Source organism: Spermophilus citellus (assembly GCF_964194105.1).
Source record: "Spermophilus citellus genome assembly, chromosome: 15".
NCBI lineage: Eukaryota > Metazoa > Chordata > Mammalia > Rodentia > Sciuridae > Spermophilus > Spermophilus citellus.
In genome coordinates this window covers 62,945,001-62,957,198 of record NC_138195.1, presented here as the reverse complement: position 1 = coordinate 62,957,198, position 12,198 = coordinate 62,945,001, and positions in this window count along the sequence as shown.

Genomic DNA, 12,198 nt, shown 5'->3' with positions numbered 1-12,198 from the left:
AGGGACAGCAAGAAGTGGAGGGGATTTCTTGGGATGCAGGAACTATTCTATATCCTGTGTGTTGCAGGGTTACCCAATCCTATGCCTGACTCAAAACTCACAGACGATTGAACAATGAGTGAATTTTACTGCATGTAGAATATAAATAGATCAATAGAAACTACACCAAAGATATAGAAACGTTCAGACATAGTGGCACATCCCTGTAATCTCAGCAGCTCCAGAGGCAGGAGGATCAAGAGTTCAAAGCCAGCCTCAGCAACTAATCGGCCCTAAGCAACTTAGTAAGACCCTGTCTCTAAATTAAAAATATAAAAGAGGGCTGAGGATGTGATTCAGTGGTTAAGCTCCTCCGGATTCAATCCCTGTACCAAAAAAAAAAAAAAGATATAGGAACAGCTTGCTGGTATAAAAAATGCATCTTGTATTTACTTTTTTAAATTTATGGATACTTACAACAGAAAAAAAATTTTGTATAATGCTCTGGTCCACCTAAGGAAGTTGAGACTTCTCAACAATGAATTAGCTTGAAACACATTAAAGCCAAACATGGTGGTGCACACCTGTAATCTCAGATACTCGGGAAGCGGAGGCAGGAGGATTGCAAATTGGAGGCCAGCCTGAGCAACTTAATTCACTGTCTCAAAATAAAAAGGACTGGAAATGTGGCTCAGTGGTAGAGTACTTGTCCAGCATGTGCTAAGCCCTGGTTCAATCCCCAGCACTCCAAAAACAAAACAAAACATTCTTGGGCATCACCCACATGCAGTAGTTTTCCATCCAATGAAGGAAATTAACAAGAGCTCACGGTTTGACAATGCAGAAGACTTCAACAGGAACCATTTTTGAGCTGTTGTGATAATAAATCAGATTTGTGCAATTTTCTCAAAATAGATAATAACCTCAAAACATCCATCTGAAGAAATAAGATCACAAAAAGAGGAAGGCAGAAGAGGATGCAAAACTATCAGAGCAGTCACAAACCTCATAAAAATTAAGTCTTGAATGTGAAAATAAAAATGGGTTTCAGTGTATTTATCAGTCTGTGGGTTACCAATTAAGAAATGTTCACTAGTACAAACAGATTTTTAACCTTTTTGTTTACCTAACCTTTTGTAAACCTAAAGTAAATAACATCATTAGCTCCAGTGGTCTCTCCTCTTTGACAGACAATATCTATAATTCTTAAGAAAGTGGGCTTGAGAGTGAGATAACCTTGGCTTTAATCCTAGACCTACCACCAGATCTGTAACCCTGGACAAATTGCTTAGCCTGTCAAATGCAGATGTGCATATCTACGGTACAGAATTGTATTATTCAGAACAGAATTGCACAACTCTGTTATATAATTCATACACAGATTATATAACACAATGTATGCTAAGGTTCATAATACTATCTAGCATATAATCAACTCTTAGCCAAAACAATCTTGAAAAAGAACAAAGTTGGAAAACTTATACTTCCCAATTTCAAAATTATTACAAAGATACAGTAACCAAAATAGTGTGGGACTAGCATAAGGATAGAGCTAATGACCAATAAACTAGAATGAAAAATCCAGACACAATCCATACATTTATTTTCTTTCTTTTTGTTTTTGTTTTTTGGGCAAGAGTCATATGGGACAATTTATTGTAGATAAATATACATATCTATCTATCTATTCTATCTATTTATCTATCTCTCTTTCTCTTTCTCTCTCTCATTTTTCCATAAAGAATATTAACACACACACATACACACACACACACACACACACACACACACACACACCCCAAAGGGGAAGCAGGGATTCAGAATCAAGAGATAGAGTGGTTAGATAACCTTGGCTTGAATCCTAGACCAGATCTGCAACCCTGGACAAATTGCTTGGACCAACTGATTTTCAGCAAGGGTGCCAACATCTTTCAATAGTGCCAACATCATTCAAAAAGAATCTTTCTAAGTGGTGTTCAGACAACTGGATATCTGCATAAAAAAGAATCATGTTGATCCCTGCTTCATGCCATAGCCAAAACTTAAAACTGATCAACAACTAAAATATAAGAATGAAAATCATAAAACTCTTAGAAGAAATCATAAGGGTAAATCTTTATGACCTTATATTTGGCAATGGATTCTTAGACGTGACACCAAAAGCATGAGCATCAACAAATAAGACTTCATCAGAACAAAAACTTGCCAGGCATGGTGGCACGTGCTTGTAACCCAGCGGCTCAGGAAGCTGACACAGGAGGATCTGGAGTTCAAAGCCAGCCTCAGCAACTCAGCAAGGCTTTGTGAGACCCTGTCTCAAAATAAAAAATAAGAAGGACTGGGGATGTGGTTCAGTGGTTAAGCGCCCAGGGGTTTGCTCTCCGCTACCAAAAAACAAAACTAAAAATTTTTGTACATCAAAGGACATTATAACAAAACTAAATAGGACAACCTATGAAACGGGAGAAAATCATTGCAAGTTATATATCTGGTAAGGGTCTTATATCCAGAAAATGCAAAGAACTCTTACAATTCAACAACAAAAAGACAAATAACTCGATTTTTAAATAGGGAGAGGAATGGAATATCTATAGGGAGGACAGATAGTTCTACAAAGAAGATAAATAAATTGCAAGTAAGCATATAAAAGATGCTCAACATAATTATCATTAGGGAAACATAAATTAAAACAACAATGAGATACCATTTCACACCCATGAGGAAGACTATACTTCTAAGAAAATGGAAAAGATGTGTGAGTGAAGATAGGGAAATTAGAATTCTTGTACATTGCTGATGGGCATGTAAAATAGTGCAGTAAAAATGGAATACAATTTGGCAGTTCCTCAAAGAGTTGAATATAGAATTACCATATGATCTAGGAATTCTACTCCTTAGTATATACCCCAAATAACTGAAAACAGATGCTCAAATAGATACTTGTTCACACATATTCAGAGCAAAAAACCAAACAGCCCCATCAACCGAAGAAAGGATAAACAAACTTTGGTATATTCATACAATTGAATATTATCCAGTCATCAAAAGGAATGAGATACTGATATGTGCTACAACTTGGATGAACCTTGAAATATTGTGCTAATGTATTAGAAACTAAACACAAAGGATCATATATTGTATTATTCAATTTATATGAAATTCCCAGAATAGGTAAATCCTAAGATATAAAAAGCAGCTGGTGGGCTGGGGTTGTAGCTCAGTGGTAGAGCACTTGGCATGTGTGAAGCACTGGGTTCAATCCTCAGCACCACATAAAAATAAGTCAATAAAGATATTGTGTTCATCTACAACTAAAAAAAAAAAAAAAAAAACAGCTGATGGGGCCAGAGGCTGGACAGAACACAGAAACCTACAGACAGTGGGTTTTATTTTAGAGAAATAGAAATGTTTTGGAAGTAGATAAAGGTGATGGCTGTACAACATTATGAATGTAACAAATGCCATGGAATTTTTCAGTCTTAAGTGGTTCATTTTATACCCTGTAAATTTCATTTCAATAAATTTTTAAAAATTAATGAGTATGAATTATAAAAGAAAAACTATTGAGGACATTAATAATGATTTAAAGAAATGGGGAAAATACAAGCCTTCAGTAAGTGTTAGCTACTTTTTTTTTTTTAATCTAAGTTTTTTTTTTTCCTAGTACAATGCTGAAGTGACTTAATTTAAAATATGAATGGACTGGAGGGCGAGACTTGACCCTGCATGTCAGAGATTTCAGCCAAGGACACACATAAAGCTTCCTAAGTTCTATGCTTATCAAATTTGGTGCTTTGTATGTTTGACAGTCCTTTCATCTATAGTGCAAGAGGCAGGAACAGCAAGACCCAGACACAGTAGAATCTGATGCAGGGCTAGCTATTGCCATTTAAAAGTCAACCCACACCTTAGAAGGAAGAGAAAGCTGATTATCTGTTGGGAGGACCAGAGACTCTCCTCCTTCTATAGCAAAAAGTAAATTCTAATCCTAGCCTAGCCAAGAGGCGCACTCACTGTAGAAACCAATTATAAACACATTGCAATTAGCCCAGAAACTCATGTGTTTTCAGACATCTAATGAAAGAAAAGGGATAAAAAGGAATGATTCTGGAATTAATGGGACAGTTGCTTAGATCTTTGAGGGGAAAAAAATTTTTTTTGGTTCCTCATTTGATACTGTGGAGCCAAATAAATTCTAAGTAGATTAACCATCAAGTGGAAAGTGGGGAGGAGGAAGGAGGAGTCTTAAAGGAAGGGTTTTTGTTCTATTTGGTTTTTGTTTTTGTTGTCTGTTTATTTTCTAATGCAGGCAGGTGTTGATTTGTTCTCTGAATGAAGAAAGCCTTTAACCTTAAGAGAAATGGAAGCAATCATAGAGGGGACATCGTTACACTTGACAACACAAAAATTTTCAGTTTTTCTAGATTGAAAGTAGAAGCACAATTTTTAATAAATGTGAAATCTTTTGCAATAACTTGGGGGGAGAAGCTCATCTCCTCCAACAAAAAGAGTTCAAATAAAACTCTAAGAAAAGGACTAAGACACGAAAGTCAAAATGCTAAAGGAGAAAAAGAAATATCAAGAGCTAGCATACAACATAATTCAACCTTAGTTATAATAAAAGACATGGAATACAAAACAAATATAATTCTTCCCCACAATTAAGAAAATTAGGAAAAGAGTATTCCCCAAATAACTGAAATGAGGCAGCTGGTGGGGCCAGAGGCTGGACAGAACACAGAAACCCACTTCCTGAAATGATAGAACTCTCTCCAGAAATCATTTCACAATATTTATCAAATATTCATCCCTTTTGGATTAATGAACCATTTTCTATTAGTGCACTCTAGAAGAAATTGGACTGAAATGGAGGCAATTGTGCTAATGTTTTTTTTTTAACATTTTTTTTTAAAGAGAGAGTGAGAGAGGAGAGAGAGAGAGAGAGAGAGAGAGAGAGAGAGAGAGAGAGAATTTTTAATATTTATTTTTTAGTTCTCGGTGGACACAACATCTTTGTTGGTATGTGGTGCTGAGGATCGAACCCGGGCCACACGCATGCCAGGCGAGCGCGCTACCGCTTGAGCCACATCCCCAGCCCCTGTGCTAATGTTTTTTAAGAAATTGTAACTACAAACCAGTGCAGGGGCTGGGAGTATAGCTCAATGGTAGAGTGCTTGCCCAGGGTGGGCAAAACCCTGGATGGATCTCTGGTAACACACACACACACACACACACACACACACAACTCAACAAAGGAATTATGGTATCGGTATGTGAGAACACATTATGCAACTACTAAAATCATATTTAGAAAAGAATATATTTACATAAAATATTAGCATTTTTTAAAACAAGAAATAAAATTGCATGTTCAGTATAATCTCAATGATGATAAAATATAGAGTGAATGGGCAATATCTCTCTGGATAAAAAGTACACATACCTCAATTCCACTTCTAAGATTTTGTCCTAAATATGCCAGAGCAGACATGAAACATGTACAAGATATTTATTGTAACATTGTTTGTAGTAGCATCAAAATGGACAACAAATGGGTTAGAATTCAGACATGAAATAACCTAAAAACACAACCAGCCAAGAGTGGTGGGGGGAACACCTCATTCTATATTAATACTATATCTATATTGATATGGAGTGTCTTCATGATCTATTGCTCAATGAAAAAAGCAAGATGTAGGGGGAAAAAGTATAGTCCATAATCATTTGCATTGAGGAGAAGGAGCTAGTTACAAGTGTGCTCACCTAAACACACACATACACACACACGCGCACACACACATATATATATATATGTATATATATATATATTTATATATATATATGTATGTGTATATATACATTTTATTTATTTATTTATTTGTTGGTACCAGAGATTTAATCCAGGGGAGCTTAACCACTGAGCTACGTCTCTGGATCTTTTTGCATTTTATTTAGAGACAGGGTCTCACTAAGTTGCTTAGGGCCTCGCTAAGTTGCTGAGGCTGGCTGAGAAGTCGAGAACCTCCTGCCTCAGCCTCCCAAGCCTCTAGGGTTACAGGTGTGCACCACCACACCTGGCTAGTCATTTGTTTCTTGACAATTTGATGTATGCCTGGTCTTTTTGCTCCCTTGCATTTGTCTGTACTAAGGATTCTCAGAATAACACATGGATCATGCCTTTTGAAAATAAGCATAGGCACTGGGAAACAATGTTAGCCAAATAATATTGTTATATCATGTGCATGTGCAAATATGTAACAATGAATCCCACTATTATGTATGATTATAATGCACCAATAAAAATATGGGAAAAAGAAGTGTATGGTCAGAAAATGTAAACAGCATTATTTGTAAATTCTATGATACAGTTCTCACACTTAGATCTAGTATTCAAAGTAGCATAAGAGAACTCGGGGTGTGGTTCTGTAATAGAGCACTTACCTAGCATGCTCAAGGTCCTGGATTTGGTCCCCCACACTGTCCACAGGAGAAGAAAAACAGCATGAAAATTCATAAAATGGGGCCTGTTATTGTAGCTAAGTGGTAGAGTGCTTGCCAGGCACGTGTGAGGCACTAGGTTTGATTCTCAGGGCTGCATATAAATAAATACAATAAAGGTCCATCGACAGCTAAAAAAAATTTTTTAATTCATACAATGGATTACTATACAGCAGTAAACATGAACAAACAGCACAAATGAATTTTACCAACAAAAGAAATTAAAAAGTGGAAGATAAAAGGGAAAACACTGTCATTGTATTAAAGTTCAAAAATTAATCCACACCATTTAGAATCAGGATAATGGTGTCCTTGAGGTGGTATATAGGGATACTGACAGAAAGGGCCTTCTAGGTGTCTGGTAATGTTCTATTTTATTACAGATTCCCAACTACATGTTATATTTGTTTTGTGGCTACATACCTATCATGTGTGATTTTCTTGGTGTGTTTGACTTTAATAAAAAGTTTCTTTCAAAATAAAATCAGGGGCTGGGGTAGGGGCTCAGTGGTAGAGTGCTTGCCTAGCATGTATGAGGCACTAGGTTTGATTCTCAGCACCGCATAAAAATAAATAAATAAAATAAAGGTATTGTGTCCACTTATAACTAAAAAATTAATAAATAAATAAAATCAATATGCCCATCTTTTTAAAATAATTTTATTTGTTAAAAAATCTATATTTTGTAAACGTGGTGCTTTAATATTTTTAAGTAAACCACTGTGCAAATGTAAATATATTTTAGTGCTCCAGGTTCAGACAGGATGGATAATACTGAATAATATGTACCAGTAATTGCATGCTTAAATTCTCTGGTCACCATTAGCATTGTGTATTTCTTAATGCCTGAAATAATATCTAAACAAGAGGCAGCTGCTTCAAGCAAAATGGCATTTAGGTGATTTTAAAGACTTTAATGAGATCAGGTAATTGCTTGGTGAAGCTAAAAAATTTACCTTCAATTAACTAATCAACAGCACCATATATCATCATAACTATCTCACTCCCTTCCACCTACGTACCATCAAGTCAACATTGGGGAGGCAGGTGTCTAAGAAACCACTTCCTCTAGATGTCTGAACCTGCACTCAGGGGTCATATTTTAAACGTTTATTGAATTAGTCCAGTCTAATTTACAATTAATGGAAAGTCTGTTGTAATGCACATTCCATAAGCAGCTAAGGAAAGCTAAAACTTTGAATCAGTATGTGGAGCAAACACACTATGTTCTCTGCAATTTATGAAATATTTTCAGAAATCATTTAAAACATCTGGGTTTCCTGTTGCCACTTGTTAAATTAATGATACTGATAAAAATAATAGTACTAACAGGCTATTTCAAATGGTGTCATTTTTCAGTCAATTGGTATATGGTAAATAAAACTCTTGACTGAAATTGAGAAGTGCGAATTGGACATTGAAAGACATTGCCAAGTCTAAAGGGAAAGATGGCCAATATAAACCACAAAAACACTTCCTCTTGAATGCATGTCGGTAAAACAAAAAGGGGGGCGGGAGAACATCTTTTAGTGCTTGTTTAGGCTTAAACAGACCTACACCTGTCTTCTCCCACAGTGACCCAAACCTCTTACAGACTCTATCCACTACTTACTGTGATTTATGCTGTGCTCCTGGAACCACTTAGGGAAGCCCTGTTTCCTTGTGGCCAAGGAATGGGACATACAATGAGGGTGCAGGGCTCAGGGAGGGAGGAAAGTGTCTCTCCTCTCTTTGGGGGAGGACAAACAGCTTTCAATTTCATTCTAGTGTAATATTTTTTAAAAGCTTACTGTAATGCTAGATACTGGTCACATAACAGTAAGCCACTATGCTACTGTGTTTAGAGTCCTTTGAGGAACATGTATCAATGGGTCAGACCAAATAATAGGATACTGAACAGTTTATACAGGGCAAACATCAAATTAATGGACCAAAAGGCAGACATTTTTTAGTGCTTTGAGATTTATAAAGTGTATTTTATTATGCTCATTTCCAGCAGAAAACAAGAGGAAAATGGTGCCCCAAATGGGTTAGTTTCCCATTTATTCTATATAATAGAATAAAGGGCAACATCCACAAAAGCTGCTATCACCTATTTTGTACTGCAATGCCTTCTGGATTTAATGCTAGACTTGAGTTAAGATTAAATAAAATTAAAAAAAAAAAAAACCTCAACTCTCACCAGGTACAATGGTGCACACCTGTAATTCTAGCAGCTCAGGAGGCTGAGGCAGGAAGATCGAAATTCCAAGTCAGCCTCAGGAACTTAGCAAGAGACTCTGTCTCAAAACAAAAAAATGGGAAAGGCTGCACTTTATTTAGAGACAGGGTCCCAATGAGTTGCTTAGTACCTTTCTTTTGCTGAGGCTGGCTTTGAACTCACCATCCTCCTGCCTCAGCTTCCCCAGCTGCTAGGATTACAGGTGAGCATCACAGCACTTAGCTCCATTTTCTATTCTTTTTTTTTTTTTTTTTTTAGTTGTCAATGGACCTTTGTTTTAATCATTTATTTATATGTGGGGCTGAGAATCAAACCCAGTGCTTCACACATTCGAGGCAAGCGCTCTACCACTGAGCCACAACCCCAGCCCCCATTTTCTATTTTTTTTTTTAATTTTTTTAGATGTTGATGGATCTTTATTTTATTCATTTATTTAAATGTGGCGATGAGAACCAAACCCAGGGCCTCATACATGCTAGGCAAGTGCTCTACCATTGAGCCACAACTCCAGCCCCCATTTTCTTCATGGGGAAATAAGCCGAATGAGGAAAAGGAATCATAAGAGGGAGGTGGAATATAGGGGAAAGGAAATGAATAAAAAGAAAAATAGAGAGAAAAGATGGAATGGCATAATTCAACTATCAAAGAAAAAATAAAAACAAGGTGAGACAAACTCAATAGGCATCTCTCTTCTTGCAGGTATTTATGAATATGGGGAGGGAACCCTTTACCCTGAACTCTTTTCTGTGTTCATCTGAGATGTGTCTTCAGAGAGTAATGAGATTTGAGAGGCAGGGGATGGGTCTGCTAAATTCCAGAGACTGGCCTCCAACTCAAGATCTTGTCTCAACCTCCTGAGTACTTGACATAACAGTGGGGCACCACCATGCCCAACTGGAGATTTCTTAATATTTAAGATTTTTCAATAATATCAACCTCCCTTTCAAATTAAAAAGTATTCTAATTAATGGTTAGAAAATATGCATTCAACAACAACGACAAAAATTAAATGGGAAGCAGCCCCGCTGGCTTTCATGTGGAAAATCGCCTGAAGTTGGCAATGACTTTTCTTTTTTTCTTTCATCATCTTGGTCTTTTTTAAACCGCTACACAGGAAAGTGTTCGTTCGCCTCGAAAACCTCATGGGCGACCGCCTGCCGGATGCTCCAAAGTCAAGATCCTCCACAGACAGGAAATGCCTTTGCCAGCTCCAAGGTCTCCTTCCCTCTCCATTGTCTGCAGAGATCTGTGTACATCCGACTTCTGAAGAGGTTTCCCGCCTGTAACTGTGAATCAAAGAGCTGTCTCAAAAGAAGGGAATCACTGCGGCTTTCTAGCTTTGGGGCTAACACTTGGCGCCTGCTGGGTGCCAGGTATTGATGCCTATTCTCAGGTGTGCTGCCCACAACTCCAGGAACTGAGGGTTGGAGGCTGAGAATTGTTTGCCAAGGGTGCTCCACACCTGCCCCACCCACACCAGCAAGGGGCTTGCAGGGGACCCCATCTGTTTTTCTTCCATCCCAGCTCTTATCCAGGAAAATATCTGTGGAGAGGAATTTCCTACAACCATATTGAAAGGGTAGCTGGTGTTCTAAGATCTTGGAGCCCAGATACTTGGGTAAGTAGGAGGACTCTGCAAAGTGCTTCTCAATGCAACTTAACAACAGAACCAAAAAAGTATCAAAGGACAAAATTAGATGAGATGCTTTCAGAATGCATCTGGAATTTCATAAAACCCAAAGGGATGAAAGGTAAAAATGTAAGTAGAATATGTTATTATTTTGACCACAAGATACCAAACTAACCATTTTCAAGCATCTGGGTGATTATTTACTTTTCTACATTCTGTCCCATGTTATCCAGAGTCACATGAATATGACCTCCAATCACAGATTTAAAGAACTATTAATTAGTAGATTTTAAAGAGAAATTAAAAGGGTGAGCTGTTGAGTTCATGTTCTCTTCCACAAGGAAGTATAACTAGAAGGGGAAGCTTGGATCTGCCCCCAGCAACATGCATTTCTCGCAAAGTCCAAATATTCATGTTTTCTTGAATACCTGTCCTGTTCCCACTAAGATGAATATTCACAGTAATAAGCCCACAAACAAAAAGCATGTCAGAAATATTGAAAGAGAATAGGTACTTTCACTATCAGAGATGGTTTCCTCTTTTCCCACAAGATGTCTTATCAGCTTTCACCCGAGAAAACCATAAAGAGCAAGAAAAAGAAACCTTATGCAATAGTTCTCTAAATAAAATACTACACAACAGGCTAGTCATCCCTAAAAGTGATGTTGTTTAAAGAGTCAAAGTACATCATCCAACAAAATCAATATCCTATTAAGTTAGAAAGTTTTCTGAATATCAAAGACCAACAAACTGAATAACTGAAAGTATGAGTAAATGACCCAGGGGATTAATCACACACTGTCATGATGAAATTAGGGCAATTCTTCCAATCATTAACGTTTTGCTTACAAAAATGTGCTTTTCTATTTGACTTTCTGCTAAATGATAACCGTTTTCAAGTTGAATCTCCTGATAAAAAGAGTTAAAAACAAGACAGGAGTTGTGCTGTAAAGGTCATACATGCCGCTTCAACATGAAATAGCCAAAAGACAAACAAATGAAAAATGCCTGGATTGTAGGAAGAATTTGTAAATATTCATTGGCAGTCTGCAGTGGGGCACTATAGAAGAGTTAGAGCCAACCTGTGTCCTTGGGAGTACTGAACCTCCTCCACTTAACATGCTCTTGATTCTGAAGGACATGTTTAGATTCAAATGAGCAATTTGAAGGGAGCTGGGGTTAGCTTTAAACCTGGTTTCAGGGAAGTGTCTACTTTAAAACAAGAATTCTCAAGTTTTCTAGTGTCAATCAATACATAAGCTGGTATTTCTCTACTTAATAGTTATGATACAGTTACTCCTAAGAATAAACATTAACTAGAGGTTATCTCTGGTAGCAAAACACACAAATTACAGCATTACTTTAACTCAATATCGGATCCACAAGCCTCCAATTCTCCAAAAATCTGATACAGACAGTTGCTTTTTCAGACAAGACTGACTGTGACCTTTGAAACCTTGATGTAACCTGTTAGGCAGAGTCAGGAGCTTGGAGCCTGCAGCCCATGGGAAGGAACACTCTCTCACTGGCTGGCTATTTTCGGCTCCAACACTGAGTAGGGGGAATAATAAAGAGCATAAACTGAATTGGGGATTGGGAAGCAAGAAGAGGTCACGTAAATCAAGTAGGCCATCTTTGTTTTACAGATGAGAGAACTCAGGCCAAAGACTAAAACTGCAACTCAACTCTTCAAACATCCAGGCCTATCCACACCTCTCCACTTAAGGACCAGGGTTCATTTTCTCAGAAATCTAGTTCACCTGCAATTCCAGGGTCCTACCTGGAATCTAAGAACACAGGATGTGACAACCACTAAGAGCAGTGACTTTTTCAGTCTTCACCTGAGTGTTGCTGTCTGGAGAGCCACAGC